Source organism: Thunnus thynnus, chromosome 6 (assembly GCF_963924715.1).
Source record: "Thunnus thynnus chromosome 6, fThuThy2.1, whole genome shotgun sequence".
NCBI classification, from domain to species: domain Eukaryota; kingdom Metazoa; phylum Chordata; class Actinopteri; order Scombriformes; family Scombridae; genus Thunnus; species Thunnus thynnus.
Window position 1 is genome coordinate 31,800,974 of NC_089522.1, and position 23,548 is coordinate 31,824,521.

At 40.5% G+C, this 23,548-nt stretch overlaps 1 protein-coding gene across 3 annotated transcripts in view; it reads left to right on the plus strand.

Moving 5' to 3' along the window:
• The window catches only part of plxnb3 (plexin B3), a 91,465-nt gene that overhangs the window by 19,596 nt on the left and 48,321 nt on the right, over positions 1 to 23,548 (plus strand). For 2 of the 3 annotated variants that reach the window (XM_067593398.1, XM_067593399.1), the window contains exon 2: positions 7,190 to 7,265. The gene's annotated coding sequence lies outside the window, so the exon portion shown is untranslated. Of the gene's footprint in view, positions 1 to 7,189; positions 7,266 to 17,175; positions 17,390 to 23,548 lie in introns of those variants that run through there. The other variant, XM_067593400.1, reaches the window with a different exon arrangement.

The window sequence follows — 23,548 nt, forward strand, 5'->3', positions numbered from 1 at the left end:
TCTGAATTGTAGAAGGACGACTGGTTGATTTTATCTTCCAGTGAAGTTGAGATGAGGAGGAACAACACCTCTGCATGGTCACATGATAGGAGCGCTGTTAACAGATAAACTTGAATCCTCTGACCTTCAGTCAGCTCTCTGTGTGTTGCAGCACTTTGTTGTTTACAGTTATTAGTTATTAAAATATTTGCTGATGAGTTTCTGTCGGCTGATGATGCAACGCTGAGAAACACTGACACACACACGCTCACAGAGGAACACACACACACACACATATACTTTTCTCTCACTGAGTCATAGTCCACTAATAATTATCTTTTATTATCAATTAATCTGCTGATTATTTTCTCAATTAATTGATTAATTGCTTAGTCACAATTAAAAGTGCGATCCCAAAGCCCCAGATGACGTCTTTGTATATTTTCGTTTGTCCGACCAAAACTCCAAAAACCTCGTAACATATTAATTTATCAGCTCACATGACAAAGAAAAGCAGCTGCAACAGGAATGTTTTCAGATTTTAAGGGTGAAAAATTACTTCAGCATTCGTTTTACCAATAAATCGACTAGTTGTTTCTGTACGATGGAGTCCTGCAAAGCAAAACATCTAATTTATAACTGCAGCAGCCTCCACTGTGTCGATGAAGCTGCTCATATCTGCTGCCTAGCAAACCTTTTTCTAAACCTTTCTCCTAGAAACTATGTTTATACAACTGACAACAACAATACGTCATTACTTTTATATTAACATGATGAGGAAACTTCAATTAAAGGTTCCTGTGGCGTTTCTCTCTGGTGATGCTATAGATCAGTTTTTAATGAGTGTGTCCCTGTTTGATGAGCGTGAGAGCTCACGTGCACACAGGTGACACGAAACACGTTCCTGTCAACAGTTTCACATTATTCCACTTATGTACTGGTGGCTGTGATGCACCAACAAAGACAAAGAAGAAGAAGAAGAAGAAAACCGCAGCCAGTAAACACAGATGTAAAGATGCAGGATTTAAAATACTTTGCAAATGTTTTCTAAGGAAGGAAATGAACTCAACACTTTGTCAGAGTTTTAGTGAGAAATAAGGAACAAAAAGTAACTTAACAACTGCACAGAGAGCTTTAATGTATCTGCTGAGTCACACAGATGATGATGATGATGATGAAACGTGTCAGTAAACCGTTCAGAAACATGTTTCATCAGTTCTGATCTTCAGTCTAATATCAGCTGATAGTCACTTCATTATGAAACAGTTTCGGTGTTGTGGTTAGTCTCTGGCAGATCATGATCTCTGTTTAATACAGAACAAGTCTGCATTGAATTGAACTGTGAAAATAAATTAGTTTTATATAAACCTGTCTGAGGGACACACAGACGTCTCTAAAGTGTCAAATAAATAGAATAAAGTTGTTTGTGTTATACAGAACTTTATAAAAGTTTTAGGCACTAAAAGTAACGTTAACTTGTCCTTCTTGTAGGTCAACAGTGCTGCTCTTGTTGATTGTAGAAGAAATTTTAGTTTAATATTCTGAGAGGAACTTTATGAAAAATTGATATTTATGAACTGAATCATCAAGAATCCAAACAAATTCTGGACTTTGACTCAGAAGATTAGTGCTGATATTTACACTGTGAGTGTGTGTGTGTGTGTGTGTGTGTGTGTGTGTGTGTCCTCTCTCACAGACTGTTTTATATCACTGTCATTCTGAGGACTCTGATCGTCTACATGAGATCTAAAATCTCCTGTAGACCTGAGAGGTCAGTTATTCAGTTTGAACTATTTTAGCTGCTAGTTTTTGTTTTTTTTTGACACATTTCCAGTCTGGTTCAGTCTCACCTGTATGACTGTGCACCTGTATGACTGTGCACCTGTATGACTGTACACCTGTACACCTGTATGACTGTACACCTGTATGACTGTACACCTGTATGACTGTACACCTGTACACCTGTATGACTGTACACCTGTATGACTGTACACCTGTATGACTGTACACCTGTACACCTGTATGACTGTACACCTGTATGACTGTACACCTGTACTCTACTTGTCCAGCAGCAGACAGCAGACTCACACAGTTAGAGACTCACTGGTGAAGAACATTGAGCAGCTTAAGAGAGCAGATGTTCCTCTGTGTGTGTGTGTGTGTGTGTGTGTGTGTGTGTGTGTATGCGTGCGTGCGTGCGCGTGAGTGTGTGTGTGTCGTTCGTCCTTCAGACTATAAAGCAGCTGACACGCAGCCTGAAGCTGCTGAAAGAGATTTTATTGTTGTTGGTTTTTTTGTCTTTTAGACATGATGACTGGGTTTGATTGACAGGAGGCGGAGCCACAGATGGTGATGTCAGATTTATTTTAGAAAAAGAAAACAGAGCCTGACAGGTTCTGTATATGTGTGCATGAATTAATGCAACGATATTCAACTTAAAAACCGCTTTAACCCTTTACCTCCTGAGTCAGAACACACACACACGCAAACACACGATAACCATCTCGTTAGATTCACTGTGACTCGCACTTTTCAGGTGATAAACATCTCTGATGTCCTGATCAGAGATAAACCTGAGATAAAGTTTTCTGCAGGTTCTCAGGGATGTTGTCTGAAAGCTCTCAGTGCAAACAGGAAGTGAAAACAGTTCATTCAGCAGCACTTTTCATGATTGTAAACACATTCAGACTAAAGAAACATGTAGCTCACAGCTAACTCACACTGACTCCATGACAACATGAGTTTCTGCCTTTTTCCCCCAAAGCATCATGGGAAGTGTTGTTCCGAAACATAGAACCAGATTATCCAAATAAAAGACAAAAAAGAAAAAAGAAAAAAGGAAGAAAGGAGAGGCAGTTTTTGACATAACTGAGGCTCAGAAGGTTCCAGCAACATGAATCTTATCTCTCTCCAACACTCTCCTCATATTCATATTTTCCTCTGTGTTGAAAACCTGCAGACATGCAGACATGTAGAGTACAGCTCACTGGTGGCATTTCTAAGTAACTCAACCTTTCCTAAAAATACCAAAATATGGCAGCTATGACTGAGACATGTAGCGACTCTGCTGATGCCTGTAAATGTAAATATATCTATAAGTTTATATAAATATATAAACAGGTTAATAATCTGCACCAGCACTGTAAAATATAACTGGTTGTTTCAACTAAAAATATGAGTGAAAGAGTTGCCTTAAAATTTTAGTTTAAAGGTGCAGTGTGTAGAATTTAGTGGCAGAAATCAAATGTATAAGTATGTTTAATCAGACGCTGTTCACACCTGGTATTAACATCTGTCTCCGATCACAAGTGGACAGCAGCTCTAAATACAGGTGTAAACGCACCCAAGACGCATTGAGTACGGATTGAGATCCGATCACTCAGACCACATGCGGAGGTGGTCTGGGCTGCATGTGACCACATTAATTTAGCAGTGTAAACGCAATGCATCCTGGACCACACTGAAGGACCAGATACTCAACTGACGTCCTCTACTCTCCGACAGATTAGACACAGGATCCTCCGTCCAAAGCTGTTCAACTTGTCTGATAACAGGATGAACAAATTATTTGTTTTTCTGTTTTTTCCTGTTTTTCTCATTCCCCTAACAGGTTTCCATCTTTAAATCGACAGTTAGAATAGAAATTAAACTATTTAATTTTTCGCTTGTCTGTCTAAGAAAATATTTCAGAAGCTAAACGTAGCTGGATAGTTTCTTCTGTCCTGCGCTGCTCGACATGATGAGCTCAGGATTTATCAGGACGGCTTCTTTACTCCAAACAGTATGAACCTGGACTGTGTGTGTGTAACAGCTGACCTATTGAATGTGTAGAAGAACACATGAATTAATTAACAACATTAATTAACATTAGATCCTGACCACTGCTGTCGGCGTGTCGGAGATTTAAATAATGAATGAAGTTAGTGTCTTGTGCGTAAATGCGTAAAGTGTCTTTCAAAGGAGAAACGCAGCTGTGGGGAGATCGCTGCATATAACTCTCTCTCTCTATATATATATATATAAATATATATATATATATATATTTATATCCTGAATATTTATCTCGTTATCAAACAAGTTGAGTCCGGTCCTCCCGCCGGTTAATAACGAACAAATTTGGTCTTTGAGAAGGGGAATGATGTGTGTGTTTATTTGCGTTTAGAGCGGGGAAGTGAGATCCGATCACATGTGGTCACTCGTGGAAACGACCAGGTGTAAACAAGACCTTAGTGTATAATCACCTGAAAAAAGGGAATCGTTGTGTTTTCGTTAGCTTAGAATAAGCCTTTTATATCTACAGAGGGAGCGGGTCCTCTTCAACAGAGCCCGCCATGTTCCACCTCCTTTTATCTACGATAGCCCAGAACGGACAAACCAAACACCGGCTCTAGAATCCTACACACTGCACCTTTAAGTCAACAAATACAAATATTACAAATACCATCGAACATTATCTTGACTAAATATTGCATGTTGTATAAACACTAAGCCTTCGTTTGGTGGATTTAGATCTGTTAATTGATTGGTTGGTGTTTGATATTGTAAATCTAAATCAGGATCATTTTGGTTTTCATTTATATTTCTTGATTTTTATTCAACACTAAGAACTTGCAGCGTTGGTGGCTGCTGTAGAGTCGGTACAAAGATCACAATCAAAGCTGCTCTCAGTGACTTTATTATTATTATTATTATTATTATTATTATTATTATTATTATTATTGTAGTGCACAGGGATTAAATTCAATATTAACCTTCATCATGATTCGCATGGTTTTTATTGATATGAAAAGAAACAACCATGACTTATTATAACATGTATTAAAGACACACAGCAAGTTTCCATCATGTGGGTTTTCTTCAAACTACACTGGGACGATGCATGCTGGGAAATTTGCTGATATGCTAAACATGTTTCTTTAGAAACTTAATTTAATGAGTTGAGTGAACTTGTAGCTGTAGAGTCATTCAACTCATCATTTCAAGTCAAAAGACGAGTACGAGTTCTAAAATGATATTGCAATTAAAACTGGAAATTAACTTGAAATTATCAAACTTATATATTTAATTTGAGTTAATAACAACATATTAGTTGATTCCACCAAATTCCTGCATATTTTACAGTGATCGGTTGCCGTGGCTCCACTCACATTTGAATAAAACTGAATCTCTGAACATCTCCAGCATGTTTTTAAGGGTTCAGCTCACAGTGAATAATGTTCGAGTCTCAGTGTGAACCCGTTAGTTTGATTTAAGATGCATCATGAGATGCAGAGGGGAGGTGACAGGAAGTGTGTTGTCTCACTGATCTGACAGACAGAGGTGATGAAATGCGAGAGCAACTTTTATTTCTTTTTATTTCTAACCTGTTGGATTTTTTTTTTTTTTTTTTTTTTTTACATGTGATGTTTTAAATCCAGGCTTCAATGATGAAATAGATAATAAACAACTTTCTAAGTGATAAAAAGTGAATGAAGGTTATTTCTGTTTCCTTTTCATGTATCAATATTTTGATGTCACTGTTACAGCTTGTTGATATCTTTGTCATGTGATGTGATATCGTTCGATTTGTGGTGTTTTCTCTGTTTAGTGGATCTGATTTGACTGTTTCTGTCCTGAGGAAGACTCTGTGAAGAAGAAAAGCTTTGAATAAAATTCTTCTGCTTCAGAGAACCAGTTTTATTTCTTCCTGCTCTGATCGATCCCATCTCTGCTCTCTAGAGGACTGATCCTTTACATTTGAATGACTAATGACTAGTTGTGGCTGTAATTAACTCTGCAGCCTGCAGGAGGCGCTAACAGGACTGCTAAACTGCTGACATACTTAATTTGCATACTTTCGTACACAAGCTTTGTTTTTTTGTTTTGCTGTTGGCCCGAGACAGAAACCTTCTAGCCCCGTGAAATGTGTCTTTTGTGTTAATCAGTTTGTGTCGGTCCACTGAGCGTTTGTTTCTGCGGCTCAGATTTGGCAGCCGGCTCTGATGAGCTCTGACAGTGACGGTGGGTGGAGGTGTTCACTGGACTCTCTGGGTGTAACTGACAGCAGCAGCGTTTCAGACTCAGCAGTTTACAGCGAAGCACTGAAGTGATTCTGAGTGAAAATGTTTGTTTTTTTCCAGTGAATGTTGTTTGCCGAGGTTTTAATCTCGTTACAGTAAATCATCTCTGTGTGCATTTGAACAATGTGAGCAGTCGTCAGCTGATCTGCTCAGCAGAAGCTTTATTGACGAGGACAGATGAGTGTGAGCTGCTCATTCTATAGATCATCAATCAATAGCTGCAGTGATTGATGAGCTGTACACTCCATACTGCTCATTAACTCATTAAATGGTCCAGCGGACAAACAGGAAGTGATTCATTGCTTGACCTCACAGTTGACCTTGAAGGCAGATGGCTGATAAAGAGCTAGAAAAGGAACGAACCACTTAACGACGAGTCTCGTTTTAATCCCAGAAACATGACGAGCAGAGAAACTTTATTAACAGTCACCTGGTTTAGTAACTGATGTGACACAACAGTGTTTGGTTTATGCACAAGAACACCTTCATTAGGTTTAGAGAAACATTGTAGTTTGGGTTAAAATAAGTACTTTGTTAAGATTGGGAGACCTTTGTTGTCATGGTTACAATAACAACCACATAGTTAAGGTTAGGAGACAATTGATGGATGTGAACAGTGAGCTCTAGTGTTAAAGGGCAGGTTCACAATTTTTCAAGTGTGTGTTAAACCAGCAGTCAGGTGTCCATATGAACAGTGAAAGAGGTTTTCCTCGCTGTAATCATTCCTCCTGTTCATACTGACTGATTAAGAGGTCCTTCAAATGTGCTTTCAGTGTAAGTGATGGGAGACAAAATGCATTTAAAAGTCTGTGTGAAGCTTATATGAGGCTTCATCAGTCTGAGTTAGTCATATCAAGTGGATATCTGACACATTTACAGTCTTTTTAGCATCAAATTCCCTCTTTGTGTTTCCTCGGACAGTGTTTCCCTGTTGAGCTGCAGGTGGAAGTTTAGTAACAAAAAGAGGAACTTTATCACTTCTTAAAGAATAATGATCTATGTCGTTACTGTAAAATGTTCCGTCTTCAGTTGTGAGTCAGCACTTTTCTGTCTGTGAGCTGAGAGTCTGAATCTGCAGGAAACACGTCGACAGAACATCCACGCTGTCAAAACAAAACTTAATTCCTGTGTTTCTCTTTTTGTTTCTACAGGAAACGTCCTCCTGATGAAGAACATTCCTCCTCTTCCTCCTCACAACATTAAAGACGCTGCCGGTTGCCTCAACAGGTGGGTGCGACTTTAATCTCTTATCTGCCAGACAAAAAAAAAACGCGCTGAGGCAGCTGGTTACCATGGCAAACCGGTGACCTCAGAGACGCATGGCGACACATGGCGGCCGATGAGGTCATCGACCCAAACGACGACTCATCACTGAGATCCAGAGTTTCAAAGTTTCTGCTGGATAACGTCGCTCAGCGCTCTGATTGGTGGAGGACACAGTGATCTGATTGGTTGTTTCATAAGAACTTGCAGATGCAGCCTCGTTGACCTGATGATCACTACAGTGTGTGTGTGTGTGTGTGTGTGTGTGTGTGTGTGTGTGTGTGTTATGGTGACTCATCTCCCTTTTGGGGACAAAAAACACATCCTCATAACATAAATCATTCAATTTTAGGATGAAGACTTGGTTTGAGGTTACAGTCTGAAGTATTTGATCGTAAATCAATGCGATGTCCTCTGAAGTGATGGAAACACGACTGTGTGTGTGTGTGTGTGTGTGTGTGTATGTGTGTGCGTGTGTGTGTGTGTAACAGACCAGTCTTTGTCTTTCTGTAGCTGTGTCTCCCTTCGCTTCACGTTCATGAATCAGAACAAACTGTGTTCTGTTTTCTTTTTAATTGCTTGTATTTTATAACACAGTTACTCCTCATTTGATTCTTTGTCATTTGGACGTTTATGGTTTTGAATGTTATATTATTATTATTATTATTATTATTATTATGTTACAGAGTTAATTCAAGTTGGGCTCCAAATTACAACTATTCTATCAAACCTTATAATCTGGAGCACAAACACAAAGAAATCAAATAAATCTGAAAAGCATCAAATTGTTACACTGAAGATTTTTTACTTTTTTTTACTTCATCAAAAATAATTGTTGGTTAGTTTTCTGTCAACTGAACTACTAAATAGTTAAACTGGATTCTTTAAATTCAGAAACCAAAATTAAAGATGAAACATCTAAACATCTGAGCTGCTGAAGATAATCATCTGGATGATCAATGAAGCTTCTGTTCAATCAGGTTCAGTTCTGTCAGTCACATGATCCGACAAAGACCTCAACTGGAGACCTCAGGCCTTTTTCTCAATACAGAGCGTGCCAAGTTCAGACTCGTGTAGAGTTCGAACTACACAAATTCAACTCCAAAGTCCAACCTCCTGAAGACGGGAGGACGCAGCAACTCAGAGCTCCACTAACAGACAAGAAAAAATAACCTAATTGACAGTGAGATGCAGTGAATTAGGTTATTTAATCTGTAATGTAGCTATAATAAAGATGTTTAAAAAAAAGATGAAATTTAATATAGACTGCTCATTTTAATAAATGTGTATTCATAGATCTTTATTGAAATGTGGGTACAAATAAAGAGCACCAAAGTCCACAGAGGCAGCGCTGTTGTTTTGTCCAATAAAAACATGAAGCTTCACTTTATATTCAGACAAATTAATGTAGCAGCAACTAATATTAGATTACCAACATTTATCTTCCAAAAGGAACAATGTGGAAACAGTGTGAGAAATACTGTGTGACAATAGGGGGGAGGGGGGGGAGGGTCCCACGCACATAAAACAGAATAAATATACATCAGCCACTAGATCCAACTTAATAAAGTGACATAATAACAGTCATAGAGCAGAAACTGATACCAGCTTTTAGCCTGCATGTGTAGATTTATTTATTTGTGGAGATGAAGCATCTTTGCGTCAGGATGAATAAAGTTTTTTTTATGTATCTGTAGTGTCGAACAAGGACACAGTGTTTCTCTCCATCACCCACATTTCCTCCCAATTACTGTGTGTCACCTTTCACCTCCCCTCCTCCCCTCCCCTCCCCCCTCCATTCATTACTCCGCCTGGCTGCTTCATCTCTCTACAAGCTGCTTTTCACGCTCTCTAAACCCCCCTCCCTCCTCCTCCTCCTCCTCCTCCTCCTCCTCCCACTCTCCCCCCTTAAAGCCTCTTCGCTCGTCCTTCATCTTTTGTTTCTGCTGAAAAGCCTCACATACCTGATAAACAACACACACACTCACACACACCACACCCAGAAATACAGTGGGATAAATATAATATAATATAATATTTCATGTTTAAACCAGAGGATCGGGAGCGTTCTGTCTCATTGATTTAGAGCCGCAATGATCAATGCCATGGGTCAATTAACTTATTAGTCAACTGACAGACAATTAACTGGCAACCATTGTTATAATTGCTTATTTGATTTGAGTCATTATTTTAAGGCAAAATGCCAAACTGATCTGTTTCCTGCTGAAATGTGAATGTTTAGTAAACTGAGTGTCTGAAGATTTGAAGGTATCGTCTTTGGATTTGGGAGATTTTGATGGACATTTTAATTTCCTGTCATTTTATAGACTGAAAGACTGATCAATTAATGGTTATTTAAGGGGTTTTAAGTGGTAAAAATGTAGCAGCCATGCCATCCCTGAATTTTCACCTTTGTTAAGAAAAAATTAAGGCCATTTTTAACTATAAATTAACAGACGGATTCTGTGCTACTGTATTTGATAATTTATAAGGATTTTTTTTACCAATGAAAAAGCTGTGTAAATTGTGCAGAAACCAGCTGCAAAATATGTATTACAATCCATTAGATCCTGTTAAATAACTTATTACATCATTATTAATGTGTAACTGGTATTTTAATTTAAAAGTTTCCAGTTTCATAGTGATGAAGATAAACCCACTGTGCAACACTAACTGCTGCAAAAACAACGTCTACTCTTCACATCTCTATTCTGAAGTTCAAAGTAGTCTAAACATTTAAGTATAATTCTGGTTTTATTCTGTTTTATTCTTATTGTCAACAAATCCATGACGTGGTGTACCACAGGGATCAGTTTTAGAGCCCTTGTTCTTCCTCATTTATATCAGTGAGCTACCTAATGTTTGTAGACTGGCATCTAATATTTTCTTTGCAGATGACTCTCTTGTATTTTACTGTCACAGAAATCTGAAAATCCACATTTTTTTCAAGTAAAGAACTAAATTAGATATCTTACCCGGACTGCAACTCAACTAACAATTATTGTTCTTACTGATTAATCTATCAGTTATTTTCTCCTGTCGTTCAGTCTATAGAAAGGCGGAAATGAAAATCACAATAGAGCTGCGGAGTGGGAGGAGATACTTTGGGAGCTCCTGGTTCCCAAAGTAAAAATAGACAACATTATGTGACTGTGTGTTTAGGCAGTTTGGATCAGCATGAAACTCTCCTGGTTAAAGCATCAGTACTAAAGATAAACAACTGTGTTAGAAAATATCTGGTTCTTTCGTTAAAAGTCGAAGGTACGAGACTGCAAACATAAAAATTTAGACCTATAGATGATGATGAGAAAACAGATTTTACAATCTACAGGGTGAATCTTTTTTTTTTAAATTTCTGGGTCACTTTTTAGTGCATTCAGATTTTCTTTACAACTTCAACAATGAAGCATTTGGAAGTCATTATGCTCTGATTCACACCTCTGACTGACTTCCTCTCCAGAGCAACAGCGGCCAAGGCATCAGAGAACAGGCTGACCTAAACCTAACCCTGTTTTCATCGGTCAAAATCAACCCTGACATCCTTGACGTTTCCGTTTCCCCTCCAGTCAGCGGTCAACATGGACGAAGAGAGAGCGAGAGTGAAGATAAATCCACTTTTTAATCCCAAAAGTTTAAAAAATAAACTCTGAGCTCTCCTCCTGCTGGTAAACAGCTCTGGATCAGAGTCAGCTGACTGCCAACATCATGGACAAAACTTTATTTCTCAGAAACAAAGTTGAAATAATAGAAACCTACAGGGTTGTTACATTATTTCAGGAGAACAGGAATACAGAATGGTGAAAAACACCAGGGAACCAGTGGCCACTCCCACTCTGCAACTCTATTCCCCAAATCCAAAAACAAAGTCTTCAAATGTTTAGTTTACCGTCACAGAACAAAAAGAAAACGGGAAAACATTCACATTTCAGCTGGAAACAGATTGTCGATTCTTTATCTGTTGATTAACTGACGGATTAATAGACTAATTGTTTCGGCTCTATTTTTAAATGCTGTATCATGAGACTGGTATTATCATACGTTTTGATTATTATCAACGAATCTCATGCTCAGACTGTTTTCAGCATCAGATGAATCTACATTTGGGGCTCTAGTGAGTATTTCTGGCAGCAGGACGGTGTGTGTGTGTGTGTGTGTGTGTGTGTGTGTGTGTGTGTGTGTGTGGGGTTGAGTCAAAATAAACTGCAGTGCGTGTGTTCATAGTGATGAAGGAACATGTGACGCAGTGCAGCGGTGTGACTCAGTGATGTGTTTTTAATAGTATATCACCATAATCATATTTAAAGGGAACGTATTATCCTTTTTGTGATCGTCTGTTATTTATATCCTGTTATGATGTCGGATGTTAAACATGGTCAAAGTTCCAAAACTTGAAGTTACGTATGTAGAAATGCTGCCTACAAGTCAAAAGTCAGGGCAAGCTGACGTCGAATTGTTGCGCATGCCCATAAATGGCTGTCCGTTCTGTAGCTTTGGTTGCTAAGGTGGTTGCTAAGGTTTTTCCATGTGTTGTTCGTGTTGTCCACTCTTATATTTTGGATCAGATGCTGGCTCCGACATGTACGGATGTATTCGAGAAGTTGACCTTTCAAGTAAAGAATGAGAAAAAGTAGTGAAATCCTGCTACTATAGTTTGTTTCATGGTTTGTTGACGAAGCTGGCCAATCAGAACAGAGTGGGCTCATCGGGAGGCGGGCCTTAAAGAGACAGGAGCAAAAACGGCCTGTTGAGACAGAGGCTGAACTGAGGGGCGGTATAAAGGACCAGTATAAGATAAATAAGGAGTTTTTAACTGGAAATCATGCAAAGATATTCCAGTAGAGCACCAGAGAATAAACACAGAGCTGGAAATGAGAAGAATACGTCCGTCTTAACATCTGCTGTGTTGGTCAGAAGTGTTTGTCTTTTTTGTCCATTTTAGATGTAAATTTTGTGCGAGTGTGTGTGAGGAGACAGTTTAATGCAGAGATATAAAATCAGATCATAGACGCAATATTTATGTCTGCTGCTCCACCAGCTGTCAACACACACACACACACACACACACACAAACACACAACTACACACAGATACACACACACACACACCTCAGGCTGTGTGTGTGTTTTTCTCTTTGTGTGTTTGATTGATGTGTGTGTGCAGTGGTGCATGTGACCTGTGTGTGTGTGTGTGTGTGTGTGTGTGTGTGTGTGTGTGTGTGTGTGTGTGTGTGTGTGTGATTAATATTGCATGAGGCTCCTGATGAGAAGTGGACAAACACTCCCAGCTGAGCTCTAACACACACAGGAGAATGAATGCATAAATGCATTGTCACACACACACACACACACACACAGACATGAGGTCACACACACATGTTTTACCAGCAGTGTGTTGTGTCTGCAGATAAGATGGTGTTGATAACACACACACACACACACACACACACACACACACACACACACACACACACTCTTCATGGACCAGTAGAAGTTCACGCTGACTTCACATCGCATTAAACATCCTGCGGTCACCATGACGACCTGAACAGTTTCTTATTTTGTCTGTTGATACCTGCTGTGACCTGTCAGCTGAGAACCAATCAGATGACACAAAAAAGACCAAACAGACACTCACCTGAACCTGAGTCTCACTCTTCTGCCGCCGTTACGTCCAAAAACACAACTGATCTCAGTATCTATTAGTATTGATAGTGAATCTATCAGATGTATTATTATTATTATTTATTTTAATACACAGGTTTTTATGTTCATCTTTGTAGTGAACACAGCTTTGCCTTTAGCACTTTACACTTTTAACTCAACAAGAACAAAACAAAGAACAAGTAGAACAATAAAAATGACAACAAGAACATAAAGAATTACGAGAAATAACAAAAAGAAGGACATCAAGAACAATATAACAAGTAGAACAAGAAAAAGGACCAAGATGGACAAGAGCAACAAAGAGAACAAAAAGAAAAAGCAGATGAAGCTGAAGAAGAAGAAGAAGAAGAAGAAGAAGAGAACAGGAACAAGAAAGAAGATGAAGAACCGGTGATGGACAAGTTCTTCTTCTTCTTCTTGTGTTCTGAGCTGCACCTGGACGTGTTGAATATTTACCAGCTGCTTCCCATCATGCATCGGGGCCCACACTGGGATTATTGAACCACCCACTCAGTAGCAGCTGATGGAGGAGAATCAAAGAACCAGATCAGCTGTGGGACGTCCCGCTGACCCCGAGAGGAGCTGTGATGTTATCAGCGACCGTCCAATCGGAGGCCGCTCTCATGGCTCCCACTGTGTGTTCAGATGTTGAATCATCTGTGTCCTCGTGTGTCTCTGATCCACTAAAGTCTTTGTCTTACAGGCGGTTTCTGTCGGAGCGTATGTGTCGGCACGCATAAACGATGATGATGATGATGAAGTGTAAATTCAGCTCAGTCTGATTAACCTGATAGATCACATCTCCTCATCAATTATGATGAGTTACCAGTTGGAAGTTGACTTGACGTGTTTCTGTATCGGCTCACAACAACTTCTCTTGTAGATGAAAGCAGTAAAAGGTTTATTAATCCACTTTCCAACACAAAATCCTGCTGTTTATTCCTGTAAATTCTTGACGCTACTCTTCACCTGCGAGCGTTTACCTGCCTAAAGCGCTCGATACGTGTGATGCAGTGATGGCGGGCGCTCCTGAAGGGGCGTTAACATATTCCTGAGTGACAAATAACATACTACAAGCATTCAGAGTAGACTTTAATTAAACATAATCTGTAATGAGAGAAGTAAACATGATGAAATACCAAAATATAAATAGACAGAATAGGCAGACATGAGTTATACAGACCAGAAACATCATGTGACTCATTTAGTTCCTGTTTGTTCGAGTTGTTGCAGAAATGTACAGGTACAAATATGAAATGTGTGCGAGACCATCTGGGGAAGCGCCATTCATTTGTGAGACAATGAATCTTTTGAGTTTCAAGGTAACATCTCCCAGTCAGACATCTTATCTCCCCGCCGAGCCAGTAAAGAGAATAAAGCCGTTGACGTTCAGGCTCATTCTGGTTGAACTGCCGACACACGGAGAGAACTGAGAGATACGTTACCTGCTTTTCTTCCTGAAGCTTCAATTAACCGAGACTTTGTCTGTGAAGCTTCTCAGTCATCCAGGTCATGGTTATCCAAGCAGGGTTGAATCGAGGGCGACTGGTTGTTGTAGATACTTGAAGATGTGGATAACCGCGACTTTATTCTAGCAAAAAACCCACAAAGAGTGACGAGGATCGGTCTGATTCCTGTTGAGTTCCACACACACACATATACATACAATCTAATGCAACACAATACAACAGCTCTGCCATGAATTCTACTTTACAAAGATTATACATTTTCAAATTTTGGTGACATTATCAGAAAGGTGAGGATTCTACTTTATGTACTGAAAAGTGTTCCTAATATTTTGTCCACCTCATTTACCTCATTTATCATCTTTCTGACAATGTCAACAAAAACTGAAATGTATAAAACTTCTTAAAAATAGAATTTATGGCAGAGCTGCTGTATTGGATTGTATCAGATTGCTCAGGTGTTTCTAATAAAGTGCTCGCTGAGTGTGTGTGTGTGTGTGTGTGTGTGTGTGTGTGTGTGTGTGTGTGTGTGTGTATGCAGTATAATATAACATAATATATTAATAGTACTACACACAGGAGGCAGTTTTGCCTACATAATCATAACCAGTAGTTTTACTGGTACATATAATAATATTTATGTGCTTTTAGTTAAGTAACATTTTCATTGAGTGTGTTTATATATTAGTGTGCATGTAAATATGCACACTGACTGGTATCCTGGTTATGTTTTGTTTATGTAAATACTTCCTGGTTGTAGAAACCTGGATATGATCCCTGGAATACTCCAGTAGAAACCAGGATACTGTTGCATGTAAACACCTGATCCAGTGGTCGTATTCATAAAGCTTCCTGGTACAAAGAGTTGCTCCTGGTGATGAAATTCTAAGAAAATTCTTGGAATTATGATGTTTTCTAAGAATTTGCCCTCACAGTTAAGATCCTGGTGAAGATAAAAGTTATTGACAAAGCGTCTTAGCTCTTAAGAGAGCTCCTGAGGTGAAAAACTGAGGATTTTTAAGAGGCTTAAGAGTTTCTTAAGCAGAGGAGAAAATGGCGGAAAGACAAAGAAGTAAGAGAAATATTCTCCAAACACTGAATGACAGCGAGTTAATGAAACGCTACAGAGTAGATCACGCAGGGATGATGTTTGTGGTCGATCTCATTAGAGATGCGCTGACATCTCCCACTGAACGCTATGACATTATAATGGCAGAAATAACAAACTGGAATGGAAAAAATGGAAAAATCTGGAAAAAAAAACAGATTGACATCCTAACTGATGCTGCTGCTTATAAAGACTGACCAGCAATCACAGAAACATTTTTCTCTTTTAATATCAAATAGATTAAGTACTAAAATGACCAGCATGGTAAATCAACATAAGAAAATAAATATAACAACTATTATCATGTGAATAGGCCACCCATGATGTTCATTACATAAAATAGTATTTATAATTACACCATGTCTTCATAGAGATGAAATTCTATGATTAGGCCTCGATTTCACTGTCTGTTCTCTGTCCGTTATCACTAAAAGTGTGTTTTTCTTTCTCTTCTGATCAACCAATCACACATTTTAAAAGCATGTGTCATACATAGCAACGGGGTCGACCGCGCCTCCTCACTAAGATAAAAGTTTCTGTCCCTTCCTTCCACAGAGTCGCTCTGAGAATTTTTCCTGAATCACTCCTAAACTAGGACTCCCTGTTAGAAATTTCTAGGCTAAGTTAGCAGCTCTCAGAATGTCTTGTGAATACATCCACTGGTTTCTAAACAGTCTTTACTGGTGCAGAACTTAGAGGCTGAGAAATCAAGACACAACTGCACACAGACGAGTAGAAACCTGGAAACTGTTGGAGTCACATATACAGAGATATGAATAAACCAGGTTTCTCAGATTCCATGTAAACAGCACATCCTGAATATGATTAAAACCAGGATACTAGTGAGCAGGTAAACACACTCACTGCAGTACATTTACTAGTAATTATTGATTAGATGATTGACAGAAAATTAATCTGTAACTATTTTGATAATTGAATTATCATTTTAGTCTTTTTTTTAAGCAAAAATGCTAAAAAATTTCTGTTTCCAGCTTCTTAAATATGAAGATTTTAACCTTTTCTGTGTCATACGTGATAGTAAACTGAATATCTTTATATCTTGGACTGTCAACCAGATAAAATAAGACATTTGAAGACGTCACTGTGTGTTCTAAGAAATTATAACACACATTTTTCACTATTTTCTGACACTTTATATACAAAACATTTAATCAATAGTAAAAATAATCGTTACTTGCTGCCCTTCTAGTAACGACGTATTTTGAACTGTGGTCTGTAAACTGTAAAGTAAAGACAAAAACCAGTCCGACACACACGGCGCCGTCTATAGAGACAGATAGAGGGGTGTGGTGTCGTTCAGATGAAACCTATAAAACACTCACAGCTGCACTGATTTACTGCCTCACTCTCTCTCTCTCTCTCTCTCTCTCTCCAACTTCACGCCTCAAACTGCTGATTAAATATTAAAGACTCTGACCCCGCCCCCACCGGACCCCGCCCCTGCATTTGTGTGTGTGTGTGCAGCCAAGCCCCGCCCCCCCTCTATTCCCACTGGGTCTCTCTCTCCCCCTGTGCGTGTCTATGTCTCTCGCCCTCTCCCTCTCAGAACAATGTGTCGTTCACAATAATGAGATTACAGCCGGCTGCAGCCCCGTCCTCCCTCTGTCGCTGCCTCTCTCTCTCTCTCTCTCTCTCTCTCTCCTGTCCTCCCCTCCCTCACCCCCCCTTGTCTCTCTCTCTCTCTCTCTCTCTCCCTCTCTCTCTCTCCATCTGTCTGTCTCTGGTTGTTCGCCCCTCTCTCCCTCTCTCTCGCCCGTGTGCTGCTTCTTTCAGTTCTTGTCGTCTGTTATTTGGAGGAATGAAAGAAAGACGGACTGTTTCCTGAATGAAGTAAGTGTCTCTCTCTCTTTCTCTCTCTCTATCTCTATCTCTGTGTGTGATGAAGCTTTGATTGACAGCTGACTCTCGTTAATTGTGCTGTGATTCAATTAGTGGGGCAGGAATCAGATCAGTGGTAGAGGGGACTGTGACTGCCTCTCTCTCTCTCTCTCTGAGTAAGTTCCCTCAGACAGCAGAGAAACGCGGCTTTATTCACAAACATCATGTGGAAGTTGTAGATCATATAATATCTTCATTAACACCAGTAATGTCTTTAATATCTGCGGTAACATGTTTTATATCATCTGTATCGTCTCTGTAAAAGCATCTGGAACATTCAGCACCTTCTGGTGTCTCCTACTAAACTCTAAGTGCTGCCATACTGCATGAATCCAGTCTTTGTTTTAGATTCACGTGTTTAAAGATAAGAACACGTTAACAGTGTTTTAACAGAAACTAAACTCTGTATTTCTCCTCTATGGAAACTATTTTCACTTTTGAGGAAGCAGTAGAAGCAGTTGTACCTTTAGAGATCTCTTACAACATCACTGAGCTCAAACATGAATCCTTTATGACTTCTTTAAGTTTGAGTCATCAGGCGAGAGTTTCGCCGAGAAAACAAATAGAGGGAAGTTTTATCTAAGAAACGTCTTCACCGTCGTCCGAGCAAATCAATTAATGATTAACACATGAATCAATAGCCGCGTCCCTGCCTCGTCTGTGGAAACGCTGTAACTATCTCACAAGATCCGCATCTCGTTTTATTTATCTCCTTCCTGTAATAGTTTGATTGATTGTTGAGATAATCTGCGCCGCTGTGCTGTGTGTTATTCTGTCGGAGACTTCGCTCTCCTCTGTTGTAAAAGCTGCTGTGTGTGATTTTTTTTTTGGTGTCGATGCAGAACAGACTCGGCTGCTCAGGTTGTTAACAGAAGTCAGGATCTTCAGTGGAAGCTGTGTTTTCAGATGTGAGGTTCGCTCTGATGTGTCAGCCTCACACGTACATGAGTTGATCCGGGGTCTACAGTTCATATCAGCTCAGGTGTATCCAGACTGTCTGTCAGACTATCACAACCTGTCCGTCAGTTTCAGTCAGCTGATGTCAGCAAACTGGGCGCTGTGAAGGTGTGAAGCTGCAAAAAAACCCCCTCAAATGTGTCACCTTTTGAATCGAGCCGTGCAGATCAGTTAACACAGGAAGACAAACAGGGTTTAAGTTAGCGTCTCAGCCTGGTGTGGTATGATGATGTCACTGTGAGGAGGAAAAGGTCTTAACACTTCCTCTTTGTTCTCTACATCTTCACTGATGGACTGTTTTTAACCTCTAACACACGAGCAAAGTTTAATCCGAATGCTTACATTTTAACAGAATTTCCAGAAAACCTTCAAAAGTAAAATGTAGTGAATGTTTGTTTCCGTCCGCTCCTGATGTGTTGAATATTAGGAGACAGTTGGTGCCGTTAAACCATCACAGAAGAAGAGGACACAACGAGATGACGTCATTAAAGGAGCGGCAGTTAAAGCTCAAACGGTGGAAAATTTTCTGTTTGTTTCATGTATAGATTTGAGGAAGGTCACCGTCTCCTCATCGCTCCACACAGATCTGATGTTTTCATCTCTTCAGTGATGTCATTTATTCACTCAGCACTTTTTACACATATTTACAATTTCCAAAAAAATCCACTCTGGTTTTTATGTGTAAATAGACAATGTGAATAAAAACACAAAATCTGAGCAGCAGAGGTGCAGACTACATTTCCCATAATGCACCCGGATAGCGCCTTTCATTAAAGCCTCCTTGCAGGTAAACAGCCACAGCTCCTTCTGTCAGAAATGTGACATCATGATGACATCACGATGACATCATCAGGCCACAGAAGACATCATACAACAGTTTTCACTGAGGAGGAATAAACTGGACTTCAGTTGTGAAATCAGTGGAACGAACCTTTAATCGTCTGGTGTTTAGAAATCAAACCGGCGACTTTCTGTTCACACGCTGCTGCGCTGACCGTCAGTGTTACTGTCACATGACTCACAGAAGGTTGTCTGTTAATGGTCGGGGTTGAGGGTTCGATACTCGGCTCTGACACAAAAACTAAAGACTTTCCCGCCTAGTTTTCATCAGCGACATTTTAGTCTCATTTTCAATTTTTACGTCCTCTTAAACTCCAGCTGTGTCCATCTTTGTTGTGTCCAATTACCATGGTTACAGGTGATGTGTTGCTGCTTCTTGTCTAATTCTCGTTTCACTCTTCTGTGAAATAAGGTGGTTCAGGTGCAGATGTGAGCTGCTTCTGGTGCAGATGTGAGCTGCTTCTGGTGCAGATGTGAGCTGCTTCTGGTGCAGATGTGAGCTGGTTCTGGTGCAGGTGTAAGCTGGTTCTGGTGCAGATGTGAGCCTGTTCTGGTGCAGATGTGAGCTGGTTCAGGTGCAGATGTGAGCTTGTTCTGGTGCAGATGTGAGCCTGTTCTGGTGTAGATGTGAGCCTGTTCTGGTGCAGATGTGAGCTGCTTCTGGTGCAGATGTGAGCTGCTTCTGGTGCAGATGTGAGCTTGATCTGGTGCAGATGTGAGCTTGTTCTGGTGCAGATGTGAGCCTGTTCTGGTGCAGATGTGAGCTTGTTCAGGTGCAGATGTGAGCTTGTTCTGGTGCAGATGTGAGCCTGTTCTGGTGCAGATGTGAGCTGCTTCTGGTGCAGATGTGAGCTGCTTCTGGTGCAGATGTGAGCTTGATCTGGTGCAGATGTGAGCTTGTTCTGGTGCAGATGTGAGCCTGTTCTGGTGCAGATGTGAGCTTGTTCAGGTGCAGATGTGAGCTTGTTCTGGTGCAGATGTGAGCCTGTTCTGGTGCAGATGTGAGCCTGTTCTGGTGCAGATGTGAGCTTGTTCTGGTGCAGATGTGAGCCTGTTCTGGTGCAGATGTGAGCTTGTTCTGGTGCAGATGTGAGCCTGTTCTGGTGTAGATGTGAGCCTGTTCTGGTGCAGATGTGAGCTTGTTCAGGTGCAGATGTGAGCTTGTTCTGGTGCAGATGTGAGCCTGTTCTGGTGCAGATGTGAGCTTGTTCTGGTGCAGATGTGAGCCTGTTCTGGTGTAGATGTGAGCCTGTTCTGGTGCAGATGTGAGCTTGTTCTGGTGCAGATGTGAGCCTGTTCTGGTGTAGATGTGAGCCTGTTCTGGTGCAGATGTGAGCTTGTTCAGGTGCAGATGTGAGCTTGTTCTGGTGCAGATGTGAGCCGGTTTTTGTGCAGGTTTGGTTTTGCGGGTGTTGTGGGAGGAGAATCGGCTTCAGACCAGCTTCGGGCCGATGTCGGCACCCAAATTCAGACAGGATTATAAATCACAGACTTGTAATCCATGATTTCACACGTTGTAATCAGATGAAATGCATCATTAAATAAAAATACGAAACATGAAATAGTAAAAGTGAAACAGTGACGAGCTGCCGGCTGTCGTCACAGAAACTTTGCAGCTTGACATTGATGAGACCGGACGTCTGTTGACAGCAGCTTCAGTTAAATATTATTATTAGTGTTTTAGGTGTGAGAGAAATAAGAAGTGATGCACCTGATTTCTGGGCTCCCTGCTCTCTTCCCATTGGCTAGCGGACGTGAGGTCCACAGTCTGTTGGAGATGACGGAGGTTTAGTTTTCCCTCTGCTGATGGAAGATAAATGTTCTTGTGTTTGTTTAGTTTTTATCTGCAGTGACTGAAACAGTTAAAGGATCTCCTCCCTCAGTTTCTCCTCTAGTTGAGTCTCTGTTGATTAAAGTTCAGACCCCTCCTCCTCCTCCTCCTCCCTCGCTGTTATTACAGTATTCAGTCATTTATTGCCCCCCACCTCCTCCTCCTCCTCCTCCTCCTCCTCCTCTTCAAAGCCTTGTTTTAATCTGTAAAAATTCTGCTCTCATAAACACATTATGGAGCACATTCACGCCTGTTAACTTCTGAAAGAAGCAGAGAGAGACAGGGAGGGGCAGCACAGAGACGTGCAGCTAAAATACAGACTGGTTTGGTTTTTAATATCACTGCACCTCCTCGTCCTCCTCAACACATCCACTGCGTCTCCACCCTGATTATAAAACCTTGTGTCTTCTTTCTGTGTTTCTTCATCTTTAATCATCTAAATATCGCTTGACATGATTTTAATGTTTCGGTCTCTCAGTCCAGCTGTTGTCTTTGACTCGTCTTTGTGTTGGTTGTCATGACAACGGAGTCAGAAGCAAACGTGTGATTTAAAGGAGGTCTGAGCGCAGCAGCAGCGGTGGTGAGATCTGGTAGACTGATGTGTGATCAGTGTGCTCCTGCCGGCTCTCTGATGGTAAACTAGTCTCAGGTGAGGGGTCAGACTAACACCTGGAGCCATTTCACCGCCGTTTCCTCTCAAACACATTCAGCAGCATGTGAGACTCACGTTTATCTGCAGGTTTCAATTGACCGTCTCTTGTGAAGCAGTGACTGTGAGATCAGATAAATTATCAGGATGCGGTTAGTTCATGATGTGGCTGTAATGAGCTGTGCAGCCTACAGGAGGCGCCGCCAGAGACTCTCTCCGCTGCTCTGCTTTAATGCATCGAGGCGAGTTTCCAGCTTCGAGTGTCGATGTAAAGAACCTGCGAGTAAAACTGTCAATGTGACCTCCCGCTGATCAAAACCACTTACACACTCTGCTAATTGGAGAGGAGGACCCATCATATATGCGCAAACCCACACACATGCAGACACACACACACACACACAGAGAGATGTGTGTGTCTGAGAGAAAATGAGTGTACAAGCAGAGAGGTGATGGGCGTTAATGATATTGATGTTAATTCCATCACTCTGTGTGTGTGTGTGTGTGTGTGTGTGTGTGTGTGTTAGTTTTTCAGTATCAAAGTCTTGTAGTTATTAATATTTAATGGTCGTAGTGATCAGTATTCAGTTTGTGGCTCCAATCAGCCTGCAGCTGCTGCAGAGGACTCCTGCAGTAGAACACAGTAGGGACATGTACATTAGAGACACTTACAGTAGAACACAGTGGAGAAACTTACAGTCAGGTTCCGATTGGGAAAATGAGTCCCCGGCAATTTTCATCCGGACTGGCCCCATTTTTCCCAACGTACGCACTTATGAGTTGCATAAAGCAATATCTGTAAAATGTAGACTAAGCAGTAGATATCAAGTTGACACCCAAACAGGTTTACCTACAGGGTTTCATAAAATAATGTAATAAATAAATAGATAACCTAGAGGAGAAGTCAGTACCCCAAAAGGTGCACTTTAGAAGGATTTTATTTGTTAGACGGTCGATATGTGCAGCCCAACTCTCAATGCACTCATGCTACAATCCATAACTTCATAAATAAAACAAATATGACATAATCATATGTCATGAATGTAGTCTATGACAAAATGTGATGCTGTCATCGTCTGGTCTGTTGCACATGTTGAACTGTGGATGCTGAGTGTGTGCTGTGTACTATACTAAAACTCAATTATGAGTTTTATGATGATCTGGAAATGTGAGAGCTGTTTATAGTCATTAGTCCGACATTGTGTTCACAGCTGATCTGATGCGATTCACACATCAAGCTTAACAGTCAGGTTTTCATGCTACCGACAGTATTTAAACGTTCATTCACTGCTATTGTCAGGCTGTGACAGGCAGCATGCTATTGGAGTGGACCCAGAGTGACTAATCAGCTGACTGATTTAGAAAAAATTAGCATAGGACAGCAGCCTTAAGCAGTGAATAGAATAGAATAGCATGTCTTACCTTAGATGATAAGAAGACGTCTCATCGGTGTTCTCTTCTCTGCCATCTCGTTGATTATTCCATCAGTGTCCAAAGCCATAAGAACATCTTTTTCTGGAACTATAAGCATGAACGCTTCAAGATGTGGCGATCTGTCATCTATTCTTGATGAATTTTAAAGTTGAAAAGCTACGCTCACATGCCATTTGCGTAACGGAGCACTACTGTTAACAGTGTCATTACATGAGCTAACGTTAGCAGTATCACCTGCTGGAGGTTGTCATGCAGCTTTCACTTGTCCTGAGCAGCAGCCTCCTCTTCTTCTTCTTCTTCATCTGTCCAGACTCTTTCCTCCTGCTCTTCATTTGATGGTAGATTGTTAATGTTATCACTGCAGCTAGGCATGCTAACGCTAACAGGATTATGCGTGGCA